The sequence below is a fragment of the Brienomyrus brachyistius genome, chromosome 12, assembly GCF_023856365.1.
Source record: "Brienomyrus brachyistius isolate T26 chromosome 12, BBRACH_0.4, whole genome shotgun sequence".
NCBI lineage: Eukaryota > Metazoa > Chordata > Actinopteri > Osteoglossiformes > Mormyridae > Brienomyrus > Brienomyrus brachyistius.
In genome coordinates this window covers 11,798,059-11,817,743 of record NC_064544.1, presented here as the reverse complement: position 1 = coordinate 11,817,743, position 19,685 = coordinate 11,798,059, and the positions used below count along the sequence as shown (strand labels likewise).

General features: G+C 44.5%; 1 protein-coding gene across 1 annotated transcript in view; it reads left to right on the top strand.

Moving 5' to 3' along the window:
- The window catches only part of LOC125704441 (receptor-type tyrosine-protein phosphatase delta-like), a 362,466-nt gene that overhangs the window by 193,216 nt on the left and 149,565 nt on the right, over positions 1-19,685 (top strand). Inside the window, 1 exon segment of the mRNA XM_048969994.1 lies at positions 8,181-8,218. The gene's annotated coding sequence lies outside the window, so the exon portion shown is untranslated.

Here is a 19,685-nt window from a genome sequence, read left to right as displayed (position 1 = left end):
ATTAAAGAGTCACATTCACATTTAAATGCCTGTCTCCTTCATGTAACCACTAGCTTCCCAATATGCCACACAAATATGTGTTTCGATATTGGAATGTATTTTCTATGACCGACAGAACTCGAAGATATCAATCATACACTGCAGTTTATGTTTCTGAGACACTAACAAAGACAGAAGGTGCTTTCGAGGGTCATTGGTGCTACAGGTATAATTACGATACACCCTTACCCTTATACAGCCTTATTAGTAACCGCCGTCAGGCGTCAAATGGTGTCTTCACAGATTTACTGGGTCTTCAGAGGTTAGATCGTAGATTGAATTATTTGGAGTCCCTTACGTCAAGAACAACTGAAGTTAATATTAGTTGAATTGCCTTAGAGTCCAAAGAAAACAGTCATGCCGCAGTTTGGAAACAATCATGAGAAAACCAGAATGTTTGTTCCTAAAACAATACAGCGTCTCCTCAGGTTATGATGGGATTACTTTCCGGTAAACCTATCGTAAGGCGAAAATGCATTTTAATGCAGTGCGCATAAGCTAACAAACATCATAGCCTAGCCTAGCCTACCTTAAGCATGCTTAGAACACTTACATTAGCCTACAGCTGGGCAAAATCATCAACACAGGGCCGAATTCGTAATATGTTGAATAGTGTTGAATATCTCGGGAAATTTTACCCATCGTAAAGTCAAAATATCGTAACACAGACCATCGTAAGCCGGGGAAGCATCTTTATTAGGTTTTATTAGAGCGGTACATGTGAGGCGCTTCATCCAAAATAATCGCTTCTTACTTAAATTATGCTCAGGGTTGAGCTGTGCTGAAATCATGTCAACAGACATTCTAACAATGTCAGAGGCCTGTGATCAACTCTGACTGTCACATTAAGGAACCGCCTTGACACAGGATGCAGTACAACATCTGAAGCATGGTAATCTTTATGGATCTGTCAGAACAATGGAAATTTCCAGATATAATTATATGCAAAGCAGCTACCATGCTTTGCCATAAGGAAAGCACATCAGGGCTTGCTTACTCATAGTCATTCTGCCCCCCCCAACCCATCTTACATACTTTTTTGCAAACCTTTTTTATGTGATGTGAAGTCATTTTGAAAACGGCTTTCATTACGGAGTGGATATACTTACATACATACAGTATTTGCACATTTACTTATAATAACTGACACCTGCTTTTGTGTTACATTGTTTAGGATAGTTACATTCTTTGCAGCAACCTAAACATTATATGTACTTTCAGTGCAGTTTTGTGAGAGATTTTTAGACCATCTGTACAAACTCAGAGACGTCAGAATAGTTTAATGAACTTGACAGAATGTGCTGTCTCCGCTTTCGAATTTTGTCTGATTTTTTTTCATTGATGTGATTCCGCCTAAACGCACGGACCTCTTGCTGCCTCTGTATTTATCTTAACCGGATACTTCATTTGCGTGCGTGTGTTTTTAGCTATTAAAAGAGGTTGCGATACCCAACTTAGAAATCGAACATTAAACTTTCCAGAAAGACACTTCCTTAATACATTAACCAGAAAATCATGTTCCACCCCACCATACAGTCATCATAGCACCATGACACATTCACACAAAAGTATGCTTTGACAAATGCGTCCAATATGGTTTAATCTGCCAAATAAATAAATAAATAAAATAAAAACATGAAAATCCACTTAGTTGAAGATCACACAGACATAATAGGGGTTTCCTGTGGGCGTCTGTGCTGTCATCCATGCCCCTTTTCACAGGCTCAGTCGATTCTGTCTGTTCGTGTTTTTAACCCTTTGCAGACACCGTCCTAGAGTGGAACCTACAATGTGACATTTATGTCGATGTTGGACAGGTGATGGAGCTCCTGTGCCGCCGTAGACTGAACGTTGTTGCAATAAACAATTCATAGATAAGCAATTTTGTATAAAACTGGATTCGTGCTACAGGTCTTATATATTTAGTGGGCTGATTTATCCAGTTGGGGAAGCAGAGTCAGTCAGTCTCAGGAGCAGTTGGGAGTTAGGGGCCTCGCTCAGGGGCCCAACGGTGACATTAGACTGCCCATCAAGGGATTTGAACCGGTTGACTCTGATCACTGTGACAGCATCCTAACCCACTGAAGAAGCAGGAAAACGCTGCTCTGTCACACTCTGCAAATCACTACTATTTGGGTTGGACTTAGGGTTAGAGTTGTAGTTCGGGTTGTTATTTGGGTTGGACCTAGTGTTTGGGTTAGGGTTGCTTTTGGGCTTGGATTTAGGCTTACAGTTGCCATTAGGATTAGAGATAGATGATGAGGGTTCCAATTCTGGTTGTGTGTAGAGGTAGGGTTAGGGGCAGCAATGCTGGTTGGGTGCAAAGAGGCTTCATCGGTCTTTATCCCTTAGCTGTCTACAGAGTGAGAGTGTTTGAGTTGGCGTGCGTCTTTATGAGCGTGCCTGTCTCGGTGTCTGCCTGTGCGAGCGTGTGCGTGCATCAGCTCCGCCACAGCCTTCCGTGCAGACGTCTCGGCACCGAGCCCGTGGCCCTCCATCACTCCTGAGCAGACAGACAAGCCCTCCCCAAGCTTAGAAGGCAGGTCTCCCCGGGGGGTGATAGATACCCCTCAGGTACTCACCTCTTCAAAGAGCCTTATCAGGTCGTATCAGACCTGAGTCTCCAAAGGCCCCCCCAGTGGGAAGTCCCTTTGGGCAATCAAAATCAAAAGCTCTTCAGTACAGAAAAATAAAGATGTACGTCTGCAGTTGGTCTTCCATTTTTTTCCAAAATTTAATTTGGCTTCCTTACGTCACTTCAGTGATACAGAAAGATGTTTTTGCATTGGGATCAGCATTTTTTATTTTTTTTTGTCTTTCATTGGCTTCTTCACAGGTTAATTAAGTTCCAGCCTCTTGCTGACAGTTATAGTCGGAGGGTAGCTGTTATTGTGTAAGCTGGCAAAATACGGATGGGGGATTGTTCCGTGCGAGGCTGGAACGTTACGGGAATGCTGGATTGGTCTCCTACACTTACGTTTGTCATTTACAGTTAATGTCAAAGCCTCCAATAAACCCATGAGCACGCAAAGCTTCCTCGAAGGTCACGTGACTTTGCCTGATCAAATATAATTTTTGCTTAGTTTCTTCTAATATTAACAGATTATTCTTGCATGCTTCCATATTGTATTGTAAGCAGAGATGCTAATCATCGAGGAACCAGTTCTACAGTAATGACAAATAAAGGCATTTTATCCGCATCGTGCTCTGGAAATGAGCTGTCAGACTTAACAGGCGTATCGGAATTTGCATATGCGTGATAGTGTCATAGAAGCTGTAGCACTCGCGCACGCACATGCACACACGTGCATACAGGCAAAAGCATGGTAATGAAACACACACAGATAAACCAACACCAACACAGAAACACGCACAGGATAGTCGAGTGGCCAGGCACTCACACAAATATGCAGGCACTGACAGATAGACTGTCCCACATGTACACCTGCACTCACGACCCTGTTAGACACAACAGTAAGATAGCAAAGCTTACCTGAATGACCTGTCCCCCATGCACTACTCAGTAATGTTATCATTCCTGCTGGGGAGTAACATCACCCCCCCCCCCCCCCCCCCCCCCCGAAGTGCTTCCTTTATGATGATCCGCTGTGGAATTCATCTCTTCAGGTTCAGCCTAATGATCCATCACTTTTCTGAGATGCTATTTGTTTTCCAATTTTGCTGTGGAAAATACAGAAAGGCAATGAAGAGTAAACCTGCAGTTTTCTACGCAGACCTGGCTCACCTGGCGTCCCGTGTCCTTTCACACCAGTAATGGGTTACTGAGCGTGTGCATGCATTCCCGTGCAGTCAGGGGGCGCAAGCGAGTTCCAGTCTGAAAGCCTGGAGAAGGGGGGAAATGGACTGCTTGGTATCCGTGAATAAGGGTGGCTGGACGGGTGAAGCTTCACTGTGACCAGCACCTCCAGTCATGTGACAGTCTAGAATGCACAAATAAACAAACAAACAAACAAATAAATATTGTGAACGTGTGATGTGTAAGCGGTTTGGAAAATGGATGGATGGATGGATTTTAAGTAAGTAATTTAAGCATATGTTACATAGGCATTTAAAACATGTTTAATGGGTTAAACAAAGATAGAGGTTAATAAGTCAGTTTAAGATTAATTCAGTCAGATTAAGTCAGATTAATTGATGCATCCATCTATTGGCTGCTCATATCTGGCTTTTTTTTTTGGGGGGGGGGGGGGGTGTTATTTGTGGGTCTGGATGTTCCCAGCAATCCCTGAAACGCCTCATGTAGAGAATAGGCCCGGAAGTGATTGGACATGAGCATAAGTGGCAGCGGCTGAGAAATACCCGGGTTCGAGACTGAGGCCCAGAGCATCTGTCCCGAGGTCGGTCTACCGGCCGCCGGTCTGATGATGCGACAATGGATGCCGTCTCCCGGGATACAGACATCATAATAAGTCAGGGACTCTGCAGGCCGCAAGCCAGATTTCCGGAAAGCTCTTAATGATCAGCCTAAACTGTACTTCCTCGGGAAGGACCCCACTCAGACTGGCAAACCCCGTAAAGACTGTGATGGGGCTGGATTTATATCTGCAATCCTGCAGTGGTTACGGCTGCAGTTTTACGATTCGGTGCATTACATCCCAATGCACTCTGGCCCTGATTCCTTTTATTAAATGTAAGTCCCGCCAAATGTCCAGTACAGATCGCTGGTTGATTTGATTTTATTTTCTTTTGACTCAAAGGTATGGTCTGATTCTGGCCTGTCCCGTGCAGTTCAGCCTTGTTAAGTCACACGTAATAAAGTCCAGCCTCTGCTAGAGGAACACAAACAACTAGTTGAATGCTGTAGCTACTCAGACTATACTCCGCCCTCTGCTGGCCTTCTGGCATATGGTTTCCAGTGAAGGAGAAAAAAACAGATGGTCACGACGTAGGGCTGTTGTGTGATATGATGAGATCAGCATTAGGATGTGAAAGTGCAGTAATGTGGGTGACGCGATGTGGTTAGAGCATGTGGATGTGAAATGACAGAAGGCGTGAGGCATGGAGTGCAGTGGCAAGCCGCACAGCGCAGTGACCTGGCGGGCACGCATCGTCTTCAAAGTCTTCTGGCAGCACTGAACACGTAGGTATTAGCTGAACCTGTATGGGTAACCGTGACGACGTTGTCTGGGTAGACCCCATTAACTGACTTGCAGATCTCTTATGCAATTCATCTGTTGTATTATTTCACTCTATATCAAACACGCAGTGAATATCAGAGAAGCTGTTGTCGCAGGTTTTCAGACTCTGCATGACTTCAGTGTGATCGGAGCAGTTCTGAAGCTCCTGCAGAAATCGCAGCTGGTTACTCAGTGTACCCCCATGACTGGTGTCTACAGAATAAGCTGTATATATATTATATTTAGCCTGAAATATCTGGTTGTGCTTGAGGCCTGGGGAGAAGGTAAGCCATCCACATTGACTGCCAGCTGTTCCATTTAACCCTGCGATCAGGGCATTGATCAGGCATGCCAGGTGTCTGGGTGGTGAAGCTCTCGGGAATCCTTCTAGTCTGTCCACACCTTGGATGCTCAGGCTGCAGAGCGGCAGGTGGGGGGGTTCACGCGATCACAAACAAACACGCACAAGCACAAGCAGGCATACACCTACGTGCACACACCCAGTGATGGGATTGTGGGAACTTCCCCCTCATCATCATTTCAATGCAAATAACGATTCATAAGCCCAAGATAACAAGACCTTTGGCTTGGTTTACAAAATGAAATACAAATGTATATAAGATAAATGGCATACAGTATATATAGATGCACTTCAACATGTACAATAATATACATATTGTAATGTAGTGCCTGTTCTGTGGGGTGGGCTGTGGCCTGTGGTCTCCCACACCTTGGACAGCGACTCTGACCATATCTTCAGTGGGTTAAGGCCCTGTAGTGAGGCTCCTAGGATTGCTACAGCGCCCCCCCTTGGTGAAGTCACCACAAGACCCCTCATAAATGTCTTCAGTATCCAAAGTATACAGGGAATCCCTATGATTTCCCACCTATGGGGTATTCTTGTCACCAGCCTGTGGTGACATCCCAGCCCCATCGACCCCACGCCCCCCACCCCCTTCCGAAACCTCATCACCGTAGGCTACGTCCCTTTTGCCAGGCTTCTAAGATTCCCTCAATATTTACACAGTACACCCACTCAGTAGTTGCCTGTCTCACATCCAAATGCCCGATTTAAGGTTGTGTTGCTGTATGCGTGTCATTCTTTGCAAAACCTCAACCAGTTTATTTAGAGGAATACAGGGATATGGAAAGGATGGTTTGAGCGAGAAACATAGCAAGTGGCACCTTATGGCAGTAGCAGCCATTGACATGCGGCACAGTGTTTGGCAGGTTCCGTTACCGCAAGGTTTGTAGATGGTACTTTTACTCGTTTAAATTCCGCACACTCTCCACTTCAGTATGCCTTGGCTCTGTTAATGTGTTTAAAAGTAGATTCGACATAATCCAAGGCTGTAAGTAATGTCTCGACTGGAGCTGTATTGCAAGTGGATGAAATCATGTCTGTTTCAACCCTCTGCAGCCAGTAAATGTCTAACTTAATATTTTGCTTGGGTTTAAACCGGTGATCATAGTAGACATCCCTTCCCCTAATTCACGCTAAATATACCGTCGTTCTGGCTTCCTGCTATGAAAGGGGATACACTGTGATTGTGAGAGTCTTACGACGTCGTCTTCATTCATCCCGTCTTAAAACGGTCAGTGGCTATTTCCGCTGGGGCCCTCGGCGCTGCGTGACTCCGTTCCTGTCGCACCTCCCACTTTTCATCACCGTCGTTGTCCTAGTGTGTCGCTAACAGGAAACAAATCAAGTCCATCCTATTTGAGTCTCCAGGAAGGAAACGGCTCTTGGAGATTCTGCAGGCTGTTCTATTTGCGCCTGATCATTGGTCGTAAATCCAGGGCGAACGTGTGACTGGGCCAGACAGCACTAGCACCAGATCAATCGAGCAAAACTGTGAATCTCTATGCTAATCCCACCTGTCATCTTCCCTCGGTGTTGATATCTACGTTACTTACGGTTATGCAGAATAAAATATGCACCTGTTTTTTTTTTTTTTTTTTCTGCCACCACCCAATCAGCACACATAGACTGATATAGACATTTATCTCCTTTCATGTCCAATTATTTAGATTTTTTTTTTTACTCCCGAAAGACCAATTTAGGCGGTTCACAGGGAAGATGGTTTTGAACACCGAAGTTTGCATCTCTCTTCCTGTCGCCCCTCTTGATTCCGGAGCCTTCTGTGCTGCGTATCGCAGATGGGCTGTGACTGGGAAGGTCCTCTCTCAGCGTGAGCAGCTGATGCCAAGTCTCGGCTGTCATTATGAACGGCTCGAATCTAAAACACCTTTACGGCACTTGGCATCTCACAGGCCGTCGTTTAAAAATACACTCGGTACCAGCTGACGGTACGATGTATGCTCATTTCAGGAGATCGTTCTTGATGTTTCAAGCGGGCTCTGGTTCCCTACAGACCTCAGTGGAACCAACTATTTTTATACTTAATAGGTTTATCAGGGTCCATATTTATCAGAATCCAGTCATCCAGTATAGTTCAGGTCAGACTTAGGAGGTACCCAGCATGTAGATGTGCATTTTCCAGCTGAGCTATTTCTGATTTTTCTCCACTTCCAATTAAACAGAAGCAAGTATCTCTGCATTGCACACAACCCCCTACTTTACTAATTTGAAGCACTACTGTGTTATCGGTATCTCACAAGCATACGTTAGCCTTATTATCCCTCCCCCCCACCGTACTGAGTAAGCTCTAATCATCGGGGTCCTCAGTACATCACACATAGACCAGCCATGTGAAAGTGGCACTGAAAATCTGACCTTTGAATAGCATCCAATAATTTAATTACACATCAGGAAAAAAAACCCCCAGAAGGCCACTTGTTCAGTCGACTCTCCTCCAAGCTGCAGATAAGCCCAACAGCAGCACTCGTCGATAAACAGTTCAGATGAGTTGGCTGACCTGTGTATTTGCGTTCTTTCGGACCCCATCTATAAGCAGGGACTTTAAAACATGTAAACAAGCATCGCAGGAAGTGAGGTGTGTGCTGTATGATGGCCTAACGTGTGCTTCTGTTGTCTTCCAGCTCTCACGCCATTGGGACAGTTATTGGGGTTTGTAAAGGTAAGAGTTACTTTTTTCACCTTTGAATCTGTCTTACATAAGCAAATTTAGCAGAAAAATAGCGCTCGCTACAGTTATTTGGATTCATCCCCGCGGGATAAAATGGGACATATACCATGAAGGGGCTATTTTGAAAAGAAACCTTATTAAGTATGAGTGGACTTAATGGGTTGTACAAACTGTAACCCACACAGGAATTCTGCGCAACAATAGGCCATAAATAGAAGGCGTTCTCTGCGAATAACCTAAACTTTAACCACTTTAAGGGAAACATATGATTGCTGCTGCGGCAAGTTCTTTCTGCTGTGTTGGTTTTGGGTTTCATTTGTGCTGTTTCAAGCAGAAACGCAGACAAAGAAAGCAGAAAAGCAGGCCCCCCTCCTTCTTAAAAACGCTATCGTTATCATCAGCGGTGCAAATCGAGCTGCTTCTCAGATTGAGGCGCGGCTGGCCAATGAGGACGGCCCCTCGGCCGTGTGTGACAGTGATGAATGGCCGTGTGCCTGCCGGCGTGCTGCTCCTCGCTCATCACCCCCCCCCCCCCCCGAAATGGGAATTGGGGGGGTGCAGCTGGAAATTAGCGTACCCCATGACAGGACTCTCGTTGGGCTGGTTAATAAGTCAGTCATACTCTTGGGGGTCACATACAGTAAGGCAGGCCCCCCTTCGATTGAATGCTGTGGGGAGGGGGGTTGCAAAATGACCACCTGTGCCCCCCAACAATAATTACTCAAAGATGCTAAAAAAGGAATAATTATGACCCATTGTGCAAGCACAGATTATGTCTTTTTCTTTGTGTTCTATGCTGCTGCTCCATGCCATGCACCTCCCCCCCCCCCCCATAATGAAAATTAAACGGAAAGTAAAATCTTGGGCCCAGCCGTCAGATAGCTTCAATGTCCACTCCCAGACATGCCTGGTACATACCCTCTCAATCATTCATAACCAAACCGTTAATGCCAGCTGAACGAACTGTTTGACTCTTGATCGTTCACTAATTCTGCCAATAAATCTCTTAATCTGCATTTGCCGGAGATATCCGCCACTGCAGTTGGTCCTACGCCATGTAATTTAAGCTCGACTATATCTCATCTGATGTTCGTCGGTGCCCTTCAGCAAAAGCTGCTGTAAACAGCACCCGGAGCCAGTTGGTCGTTAATTTCATAGCCATAAAACGAATCATGAGCCTGGACCCTCCCCTCATTGGCATGTACCGGGACATTATGCTGCTGAACGGCGTCCAGGTCCTGGCTAACTTTAGCTATCAGGTGTCTCTGCGTTCCTCTCATAGGACTCTATCCTCCTATAAAGAAATCCAAACTGTATTCGCTATAGTGCTGTATTAGTGTTCTTTCCTTGTGAGGCTTCGTTAAGTTCATTCAAATTAGGCCCCGTTACTATAAGGCAGCTTTTTCTTTTAAATAGTTTTTGTGCACCGCGTTAGCATTAGCATCACAGCCCCTGCCGCACCTGTCCACCGATCCTAACCGCATCTTCCGCCGCGCCGCTTCTCTTATCCTCCTTGGCACCCCGGCCTCCTGCCACGGAGCCCGCTGAGGGGGGGGGGGGGGGGGGACCCTCGGACTCGTGTGGCCAGGGCGCTCACAGCTGTTCGGTTCTGCTACACTGATTGGCTATGTGACGTGAATGAAAATGTGGCACCGGGAGCCTCTGATTGGCAGAACCTGCCAGACATTTGGTAGCCTGCCGCTGAGCTCCAGAGGACATAAATAATGAGGGAGAAACAGAGCCTCCCTTTTTTTGTTCATTTTAAACAGCGTCTGTGCTGAAAGATTAGCCCCAAAGAGACACATTATACCAGCTTTTATCCATGCGGACTATTTACTGGAAGCATTCAGTATTTACGTGTATATTTTTAATTAGTTTACTTGCTCAAATAAATGAACTTGTTTTCCTAATTGAGTAATATTCCTGAGTGCTTATAAATTTCACACATTTATTACTAAAACCCATATTTACATTAAACAGTTATCCCAGGATTGTTTATTATTTTTTGAAGGGATGTTGTTTTGTTATTGATTGTCTTTATAACCTCAGCTGGGCTGTTACAGCCTTTGAGTGAAAATCAATGCCACCAAATGGTCCGTAATATTCATATTTTTTTCCTTTTCCCCCCGTGGTTTCAACATATGTCATAATGATGCTGACCTACCACGCTTAAAACAAAAAAGCTCGTACTCTGCTACTGTACAGTCTTTTTTTGTTGTTGTTAGGTTTATAAGGTTAGATTTGTATGCAGAATCCCCAGATGTATTGTGAAGCCTAATATATAAAACACTTTGTGGTTGCATAAAACAATCTCCGTAAGACTCGAAAACCGCAGCCCACTCCACACGGATGTCTTCATTTGGTTCACCCTGCAGCGCGGTCCTTATGGGATTGTCAAGAGAACCGTCTCTCTCTCTGAGATCATCTCAGTTTCGCTGCCACGCACATTTTTACGATCTTCAAAGCTTCCAGTGGATCGGCAGTCGTCTCGGTCGCTGTTTCAGCTGAGACGCTAATTTGGTAGCATGCAGTTGCCGAAACACAGAGCTCTGAACACAGGCGGAGGCCTGGATGTTGTCAAACGTCAGCTGCCAATACGATGAAAGCAGATGCAACATTTTTGGCGGGAGTTACTTCCGATTGTTAGTCATACGGTGTTTTCTCACTGGCTAAATCTTCCGCCTTCGCTCTTTCAGATAGTGTGTTGTACAGGAACCAGTGTATTACAACCCAAAAAATGGAAGCAAAACATTTTTTTTTCCTTGTGTCTAAATCCAATTAAAGAAACGGCAAAGGTAATAAATTTGAGATTCTAGGAAGGTAACCATTTGCATTACGTTATATATTGTACAAGTTAAAAACTTGGCTGTGTTTGTGATGGTCACGTGATAAGCTGCCGCGACGACGAGGGTGAGAACAGCATCAGATGGGAAGCATAGCGAGCTGCCAGCAGACACCATGGCGGATTGCTCAACTCTGTCTGATGTATAAGTGCTGCCTTGGAGAACCGCAGGTCGTAAATTATGTCGCCTGCCTTAATTAGGGTCCGTCAATAAAAGGTAATAACTCTAATTGTGCTTCCAAGTGAGTGGAAAGAAGGCCAGAAGCTGGCTCTGCGTCTCCGAAGTGAGTGTTTTTTCGTCCTTTTATTGATTTGTTGACTTTTTAAGAGGGTGCTGAACATATTCCAGATGGAAATTCAAATCGGAGAAGCATGTTCGGCCCTTCGGTGGACGTGTTTATTGGGTCCTTCTTGGCCAAACCCCAACCTCCTCACCGAAAATGCCGCTCTGACCAGGCCATGTTCCTGCTGTGGGGGGAGGGCTCGGCCACAGGAGGTGGGCAAATGTGGCGAGTGCTTTATGGAAAGGCCGTTAAACGCAGTTCAGCGCACGGCGATGAGGCTGTCACGGTCCCCCTTCCAGCCCGTGTAGTGCACACTGAATTATCAGGAGAACTGCATTTCCCGAGGTCTACAATCCTATGACATCGCTCTATCTCTGCTCTTTCATCTTAATTGCCAGTAGATCTTGTTAGAGATGAGTAGATGATCCCAGGTGTTTTTTATGTGTTATTTTTAACTCTGAACATGCCATGCACCGTAAATATAACAGTATTAATCTCAGCAGTGTTGAAGTGAACATTTATTTATTTATTTATTTATTTATTTATTTATTTATTTTAACTGCTAACAATATGTCAGTTAGTAAAGATAAATTGCAGCCTTCCATCTCAATCCCCGACCTGCTGTAGGCTTTTGCTTTTTTCCCCAGGCCTCTTCTCATCTTGCTGTGTCATGCATTATGAATTTATTATATTATAACCATGAAATGAGGTTGAGGGCATCCTCTCCATCAACAGGCTGGGATTCTGCGCTTTCAAGTGAAGATGTGAATGAAACAGCAAGTCAGTAGAGCCTTGGGAATAACTGAAGCAGATTAATTGCACTTTGGCTGTGTTTCTCAGTCAGTCTTTAAGACGTTTGTCTTCCTTTCCTCAGCACCCATCGTTTTATGAACTGTACCTAAGCAGCATGGGTCCTGAGGATGGGTCAGCTAATACCCAGGGCTTCTTCATCCCGCTTGCTTTCCCTCCTAAAAATAATGGAGATCCGGCCTGTATTTTGGTAGAACTCCATGGGTCCCATACATGTTTTCCGACGGTTCCATGGATTCCGTGTGGTGCGGCTCTAATAAAATACAAACCATCGATTATTTTGATTGCTTTAAGGTGTCACTTGTGTTATTAGAGCAGCTTGACTCTTTTCTTTCCTGAATTTCCCCTCCTAAACGACTATTGGCGCCAGGCCCACACAGACCATGTGACCTGCGAGCCTGCGGGGGAGTCGTGTGCCGAGGGTCCGTTTATCTTGGCTAAGAGATCGAGCGGACCCTGACACCTCGCGTCACGCCGCACGTTTTAATCTCCCCCCCGCCTGTCGTCTGATCTTCTGGGGCTGAACGCGATAACGGAGCCGGGCAGCGTGATGAGCTCTGGGCTTGACGAGCAGTCTTACGAAAGAGGGTGGATTTAAAGTCTAATTGAGCCCTTGTCTGTATCTTTGGGCAGCACAGATCAGGATTAAGATCCCCGTAGCATATCCACCTCTATTCGATTAAAATATTTTCGCTTTGAATCTTGACTTTTTTTTTAATAACTGTGCATCTGGATTTACATAAGGGTTAGAACCCATTGTGAGAAACTGATTTACGCAGAAAATACACAAAAAACTACAGAGGAAAACAACATTATTTTCTTGATTTAAAAATTAAGAATAAGCTACAACAGCTAAATTCAACCCCAACAGAATAAACCTTTTTTTATTATTATTATTAAGTATTGAAGTATTTTATTGTTGAGAAAATTACAGGTCGATTAAAATAGCCTTTTTCAGATCAGAAGTAATCCCTGTTTATATCGTGTGTTAAGCCAGAAGGCCTAATGCGCCTTATCCTGATATATATTGCAGTCATGTGATCTTCAGCAAAGCCCACGTCTATTATTCCCTGAAATCACTCCTGTGAGACACTCTGTTCCTCTCAGGGAACTGAATACTCCCCTCACCTTTCTATATGATGCTTCAGAAATGCTTGCTTATATTCCTGCATCGCAGTGAAAATACTGTTTGTGTGCACTGAGCCACAACATTTTTAATAACTAAATTAGGATATTATGAGGCTGGTCTTTAGTTGGGGCTGCGTGGCACACTGGGTGAATTTTCTGGCATGGAGGCCAGCCACTCCAAGGGGGCGGACTGTCACGGACACAAAGCTGATTCCTCGCCTCCCAGCCTAAGGACAGATTAGGCGGCGGATCATTCCTCATTGAGCGATACAAACACAGGGCTTGGCAAGAGGCAGCAGAGCTTGGCAAAAGAATTAATTAAAATGCAAGGGGGAGCCTGCAAATTTCCATTCGTTTTGATTGTTTACCTTCGGTTGCAGATGCTTTACAAATATGGACACAACCCCACCTAAAATCGAGCTCGCAGGTGGTGATTAGATGGGCTTTGCTTGTGCCCGAGGCTGTTCATTTTAATTCGAGCATAAGGGTTTGTGTGTTATGAATCATATCTGCTTTGACATCGACTGTGCTTTTCATGTTGCTACAAAACATGTCTCAGTTATTGCTCTTTATTTCTGCTGGTGCTTAGCTCTTAGAAATGGGAGGGACCTTCTTATGAAACTGGAGGGGGGGGGGGTGGCTAGAGTTAGGTTCAGTTCATATGAAGTTGTCTCTGATGGTCATGAACTGACTTGTATAATCAGAACTGTGCCATTATAAGTAAGAACCCTGTGGCCAGTGCTTTTAGACACCCTGATCGTGAAATGACCACATTCACAGTACAGTCACTCTTACCAAAGCGGCTGTGGGCACCTGATGTATGGGTGATATCATGGAAAAGCTGCGTCCTGGAAAAGATAAGTTTTGTAGGCCCTTATTCCCAATGAAGTTCAAAGGGCGTTTTGTTGTGAGGTATGCATGGTTACCATGGCAGCTCGACTATACGGGTTCCCCTCTGGGAAGGACCCTGGAGGTAAAAATCGCATCTACTGAACCGCATGTTGCCTGGGCGTATGCCAGCAGTCCAGCTCTTCAGTATCTGTTTAAACATCTACCTGTTTTCTCGCCAACTTGTGTAATACGGTCACATGATAATCGCCCTCGATTCTGCTCAGCGCGACTGGCAGAGCGAACTTCACACCTGCGCGGCATCGAAGTTGCACCAGGTAGCGCACCAGGAAATAAGTCATATTTATGGGTTGGGAAGCACTCTCTGTTTGTGTTGTTGTCACAGCTATGGAGAAATACTGGCAGACTAGCCAGGGAGAACCTGACTTCACAATAATTCACACCTCTGCAGGAGCAGTATTGCAGTCGTTTTTCATTAGGCGATGGGGGAAACGATCGCCTTTACAGAAATTCCGAAGTCGGAATGTTGAAGAATTCCACTCCTGGGGTGCATGACCTCCGCTCTTATGGTTCACATGGGCTGACTCATTTCTTTACTCGCTGGTTTTATTTGTCAAAGGATAGAGAAATATGGGGCTCGCCGGATGACTTGGGTGACGCCCCCTGTGCTTAGGAAGCTTGCACCTTAGGTTAATTGATTCTAATTAATTGCCCATGAGACAGCGGAGCTGTAGGGGGACCCAGCTTGTATACTAAGCTAGCAGCAGAAGCGAGACTACGCAAAATGCATATGAATTTACGCTGGCTGGATGTGTGGGACATGCATTAACAGCCAGACGCACTTCAACACAAATACAGACATCAACACATACTCTCAGGTGTGAGGAAGTACTAAAGTACTAGTTTGCTAGGAATTGAAGTTTTTCTTATGTGTGGCAGGTATAGTGGCCTCGAGTTCGCTCGCACACACGGACATATTTGCAGGAGCACGTCAAAATATATACACACGCCCAAACACAGGCGCCAGAAAGCACCAAATGTGTCGCATTGTTAGATGTGTACCTTCAGTGGGACTTCATAGAAATTCTATTGAAATGAGCACAATCACCCTTGATGAAATATGAGGCAGACTGACAGCTGGGCACCGCTTTGCCCAGCGTAGATACCCAGGAGTGAGACACTCCTCCATTCTCCTGCCACCTCATAGATGGCGCTCCGTAGATAGCATTCTCACCCCCACCCCCCAACCAACCACCCTCCCTGTCCAGGATTTACATTTCCCAGCGCTTCTTCGGCTCTCCTTGCGTGGGCTTTGCACGTCGGCTGTGCAAAGGCGTGAAGGACCCCCTGAACTTTCCGGCAAAGAGTCTGAGGAGGGGTGCAGGGGAACGTTCCCTTTACACATTCGAATAAGAAAGGGGTCCTGATGGAATATGCACACTATAGTACAGTTTCCCTCATATCACAGGCACTGCGAGTAAACCCAAGATAATTTAAAAGTGGATTAGAGTCCCGTATAGGGAGAGAATTGCTCGGTGTACAAGAAGTTTCCGGAATGGCCTAGAGCGAGACATATCACTGCAGATGCATGTTGGATCACCACAAAAAAGGAGGGAAAAAATGAATGCCAGCCAGGGATCAAAATATGCTTTATTTATTATAATAAAGCCTTTGATTGACTTGAATATGTCAAACAATGGAAAGTTCCCCAGAAAATGGGTCTACTGGAGTAATTTTATGTCCCTATAAAGAATGTCCACACTAAGCAAGAACATTGCAGAGTCTGGATGAAATATAGAAAATCTCAGTGGTTCTAGATTGATATCCCAAGTAGATAAGGATGTATGCAATCACCATGGTTATACACAGAAAATATATGAAACAAGCTAGACTAGAAGACAGCTGTGAACTCAAGATTGGAGGAAGAAACAAAAGCCTTTTGTTATGCTAATGACTGAAAATAAAGAAGATACTGCTAAAGAAAATGTGGGCACTGCAACTAAATGTGACGAAAACACAGGTTATGGCTGCAGGATGACTGCACCTTAGTGTTGATGGTGACAACAAATTATAGACAGTGTTTGTCTCCTTGGAACCATCGTCAACAAATGCTCCAGCAGTCGAGGAATATGTCACGGACTAACACTCGGCAGTCCTGCAATAATAAACTTAGGAAAAACAAGCTGAAATGTGCTAGTGTATTTCTAAGACCAAAGGTTGGAATTGTTTCGAATATGGTATTTTTTTGTCAGACTTCATGAATGTGAAATCTGGAGTAAGAAGATAACTTCACTGCCGGCAAAGACTTCATGGACAGCAAGGTAAACAAACAACAAGGTAGATCCTTGATCTGATCAAGCCTGAACTATCACTCGAAACACCAGTGACCAGATTGTGGTTGATTCTCCTGGGAATGTCATGACAAGATCATAACACTTGGCTAAGTTGAAGGTAAAACAGGAGCCAAGCGACAGCTAGATAAATGGAGTCAGAGGTTGCAACAGTGAAGGTGCCTTTGCGATACCTGAGAACCTGGATGGAGGACAAAAAGTTCCGGAAGAACACTGTCTATATGGTTGCCAGGGGCCATCATCTACTTGACGGCACCTACTAAGAATAATACAAACTGAAATATCTTCCTGAATGTCATTCACTGCTGCTTTGCGGAATATATTGGCTGTTGGTTACATTTTAGGTAAATGTTTAATCATCGTTTTGTAAGTTTTGCACAGAGAAGCTTTCCTTTGGTGTCTGGACCTAAAGCAGGCATGGACTGATGAATTTATGGGTTATCTGATGCACAGCATTCTGTACGACATGCTGCAGTCGAACCTCGTTACTACGTACCCCGGATACAACGTTTTCACCTTTTCAACGTACAGGTTTCTAATTCCCGTTTTTAGCCTATGCATTATTCCAATAGCAGCCATTGTTTACAGCGTACACCCTTACAGCGTAAACTTCGATACAACATCGAAATTTCTAGAGAAAATACGAAAACTAACCACCGTTACAACGTACAGCGCTCTCCCCGCCCACCACAACTTGTGTCGCTACATCTACCTGTATCTACCTGATCTTCGCCCGACAATGCACATTTGTCTATTGCGTTGATTGGCTGTTGCGTTGATTTAATTTGACCAATATTTCATTAATATTTTCAGGCCAAATGCCAATTTGGATGCGAATGTTTATTTTAAAAATCCATTTTGACCAGCCGTTGTGTATTTTGGTTGCCGTTTATCGCCAGCCGGCACTAAGTAATCGTGAGTAATTTAAGGAAAATTTCAAGGATCCAAATGAGCTTTATCGAATTATTTAACAAGTAATAATGTGTTCGTTTGTTTTGTAGTCAACTTAAGGGTCTGTTCTATTAAAGTTTTATCATTTACATGGATATTTCGTGAGTTCTTTCGTCCATCTTGCACTAAGTGGTTACAACGTTCTATGCTTATAACGTACATGTTTTTGATATCCCGTCTTGTACGTAGTAACGAGGTTCGACTGTAATATGGTTACAGTCTGGGCACTTTGACTCCATTGTAACATTTTTTTTACCCACTTTACTTACCCATTATTGCCTTAAATAATGAAGCAAAATCATAGCTGGCAGATTCCAAGCTTATGAACAACATTGCACAATAAAAAATAAATAATGCATTAAAACTGACAGTGTCCGAGCAGCGCTGCACTTGAGATGGCCACAGGGGGCAATAAAGTGCAAAGACTGAGGAAAATATACCGTTTGTTTTCTGTCAGTTACCCCCAGTAGGCCGGGAGTAAACGTGTCTGGCAAGCACGTCTTTGATTTTGTTAAATTCTTATTCCGTTTTATTATTATGAAATAAATTTATAAAATTCAGCTCACTTATCAGCTATTTATAACATTTCCCTGAGTAATTGTTTAGATGATTTTTAGATGGTTTTTATTAGGAGAGAAATTTATTACTAGAAAACTGCATAATTATTAATGGAGGTAAAGACAGCAAAACCCAGGAGCGATTGGTGAAGAGTGACAGGCAGAGTGACCAAGTGGTGTCAAGAAAGATTTTCCACTTTTTTTTTTCCTTTTAATCGAGGAGGGGGGCAGGGTGGGTCACCCTTTCATGAACAGTCATCTGTAAAATAGAAGCCATAAAGAGGCTGATCAATCACCCCCAGCTCTCAGGTCTCCAGCGAACGCAGCGGCCACGCCCCAGTCACACCACCAGGCTGACAGGGCCACCAGCAGTCTTACACTCGCTGTCACACGCAGCCGAGCATGACTGGTGTCGACCCTTATAGGAGCCAAACCCAATCGAGTTACGTCAGTCTGAACCTGCCTCTCCACAAGCCTGACAGCACTCAGATTATGGGACCCCACCCCCAGTGCTACAACATGGCAGTGCCCCCTGCTCGCTCTCTCTGCTCAGGTGGCCCCCGCCGTCCAAATGTAGCCCAAACTCCCCAGTGCTTTTTAGGCTGCGTGAGCAAGACATTGGTGACGTCTACGGAACCCAAAGTGGCCGTCGGAACCAGGCTGGGAATATGGGTATAAATCCTAATGAGTGCTGTGTCTCACCAATGCATTGATGTGCAAGTCTTTACAGGGGTGCTCCAATGACGTAGACTAGAATTACTTTCCTGGTCCATCTGCCATGTTTTATATCGGTGTAATACAGTGGCTCAGTGGTGCAGTGATTTGCACTTGCATGTTCTTCTTGGTCATTGTGAGGTTTCCGGCAGTCCATGCTGAGGTTAATTTGAGTTATGAAATAGGTGTGAATGGTGTGTGAGTGTCTCCTCTGATGGGTTAGTGCCCCATCTTGGGTTACTTCCTGCTTTGAGCTCATAGCTTTCAGGATAGGCTCCATGACCCTGCATGGGACAAGCACATTTGGAAAATGAATGGACGACTAAATGCATTCTCATGTTCTTGCAGTTCCCCAAAATGATGTGGCCTACATGCATTCATTTACTTTCTCATTATTCACAAACCTGCACGTTGTGTTACTCATATAGAGCAGAGTTTGTCTTTTTTATGTAAAAAGAGTTAAACTAGAAATTAAAATGCCCATTATGATGTCTGACAAAAGGCGCTAAAGTTTTAATTCGCGTTTAAACTCAGCCTGAGTGTCTCCTGAAATGACAGCGTTCTGATGCTCTATTTTAAATGTAGGTGGGGAAGAAATGTCTCAAAAATAACCTGGGGCTTTATAGCTGAGCATCTTCATGAGTGACATGCGGGAGCTTCACAACAAAGCAGGGAGTAGAACGGGAAATTAGAGCTCGATCCCCCTTCTTCCATAAATGGCAGCTCTCTGAGGTCTCGCGGTGCTCCTGATTGTGAAGATACGTTCCGGCTGCATTCATTCACAAAAAAAAACAAAAGTTTATTGTTTTCCAGCAAAGTAATCCACCTTATTCCCCATTTGTGGCTTGCGTCGACTATGCTGAGGCTAATCTCTCTTCATCCCACATCATTTCATTGTGCTTTTGGTAGAAAGAAACTTTGAATCAAACACAACGTGGTAATGAGTTGCTATCAATCAGACCCTTGGTTTGG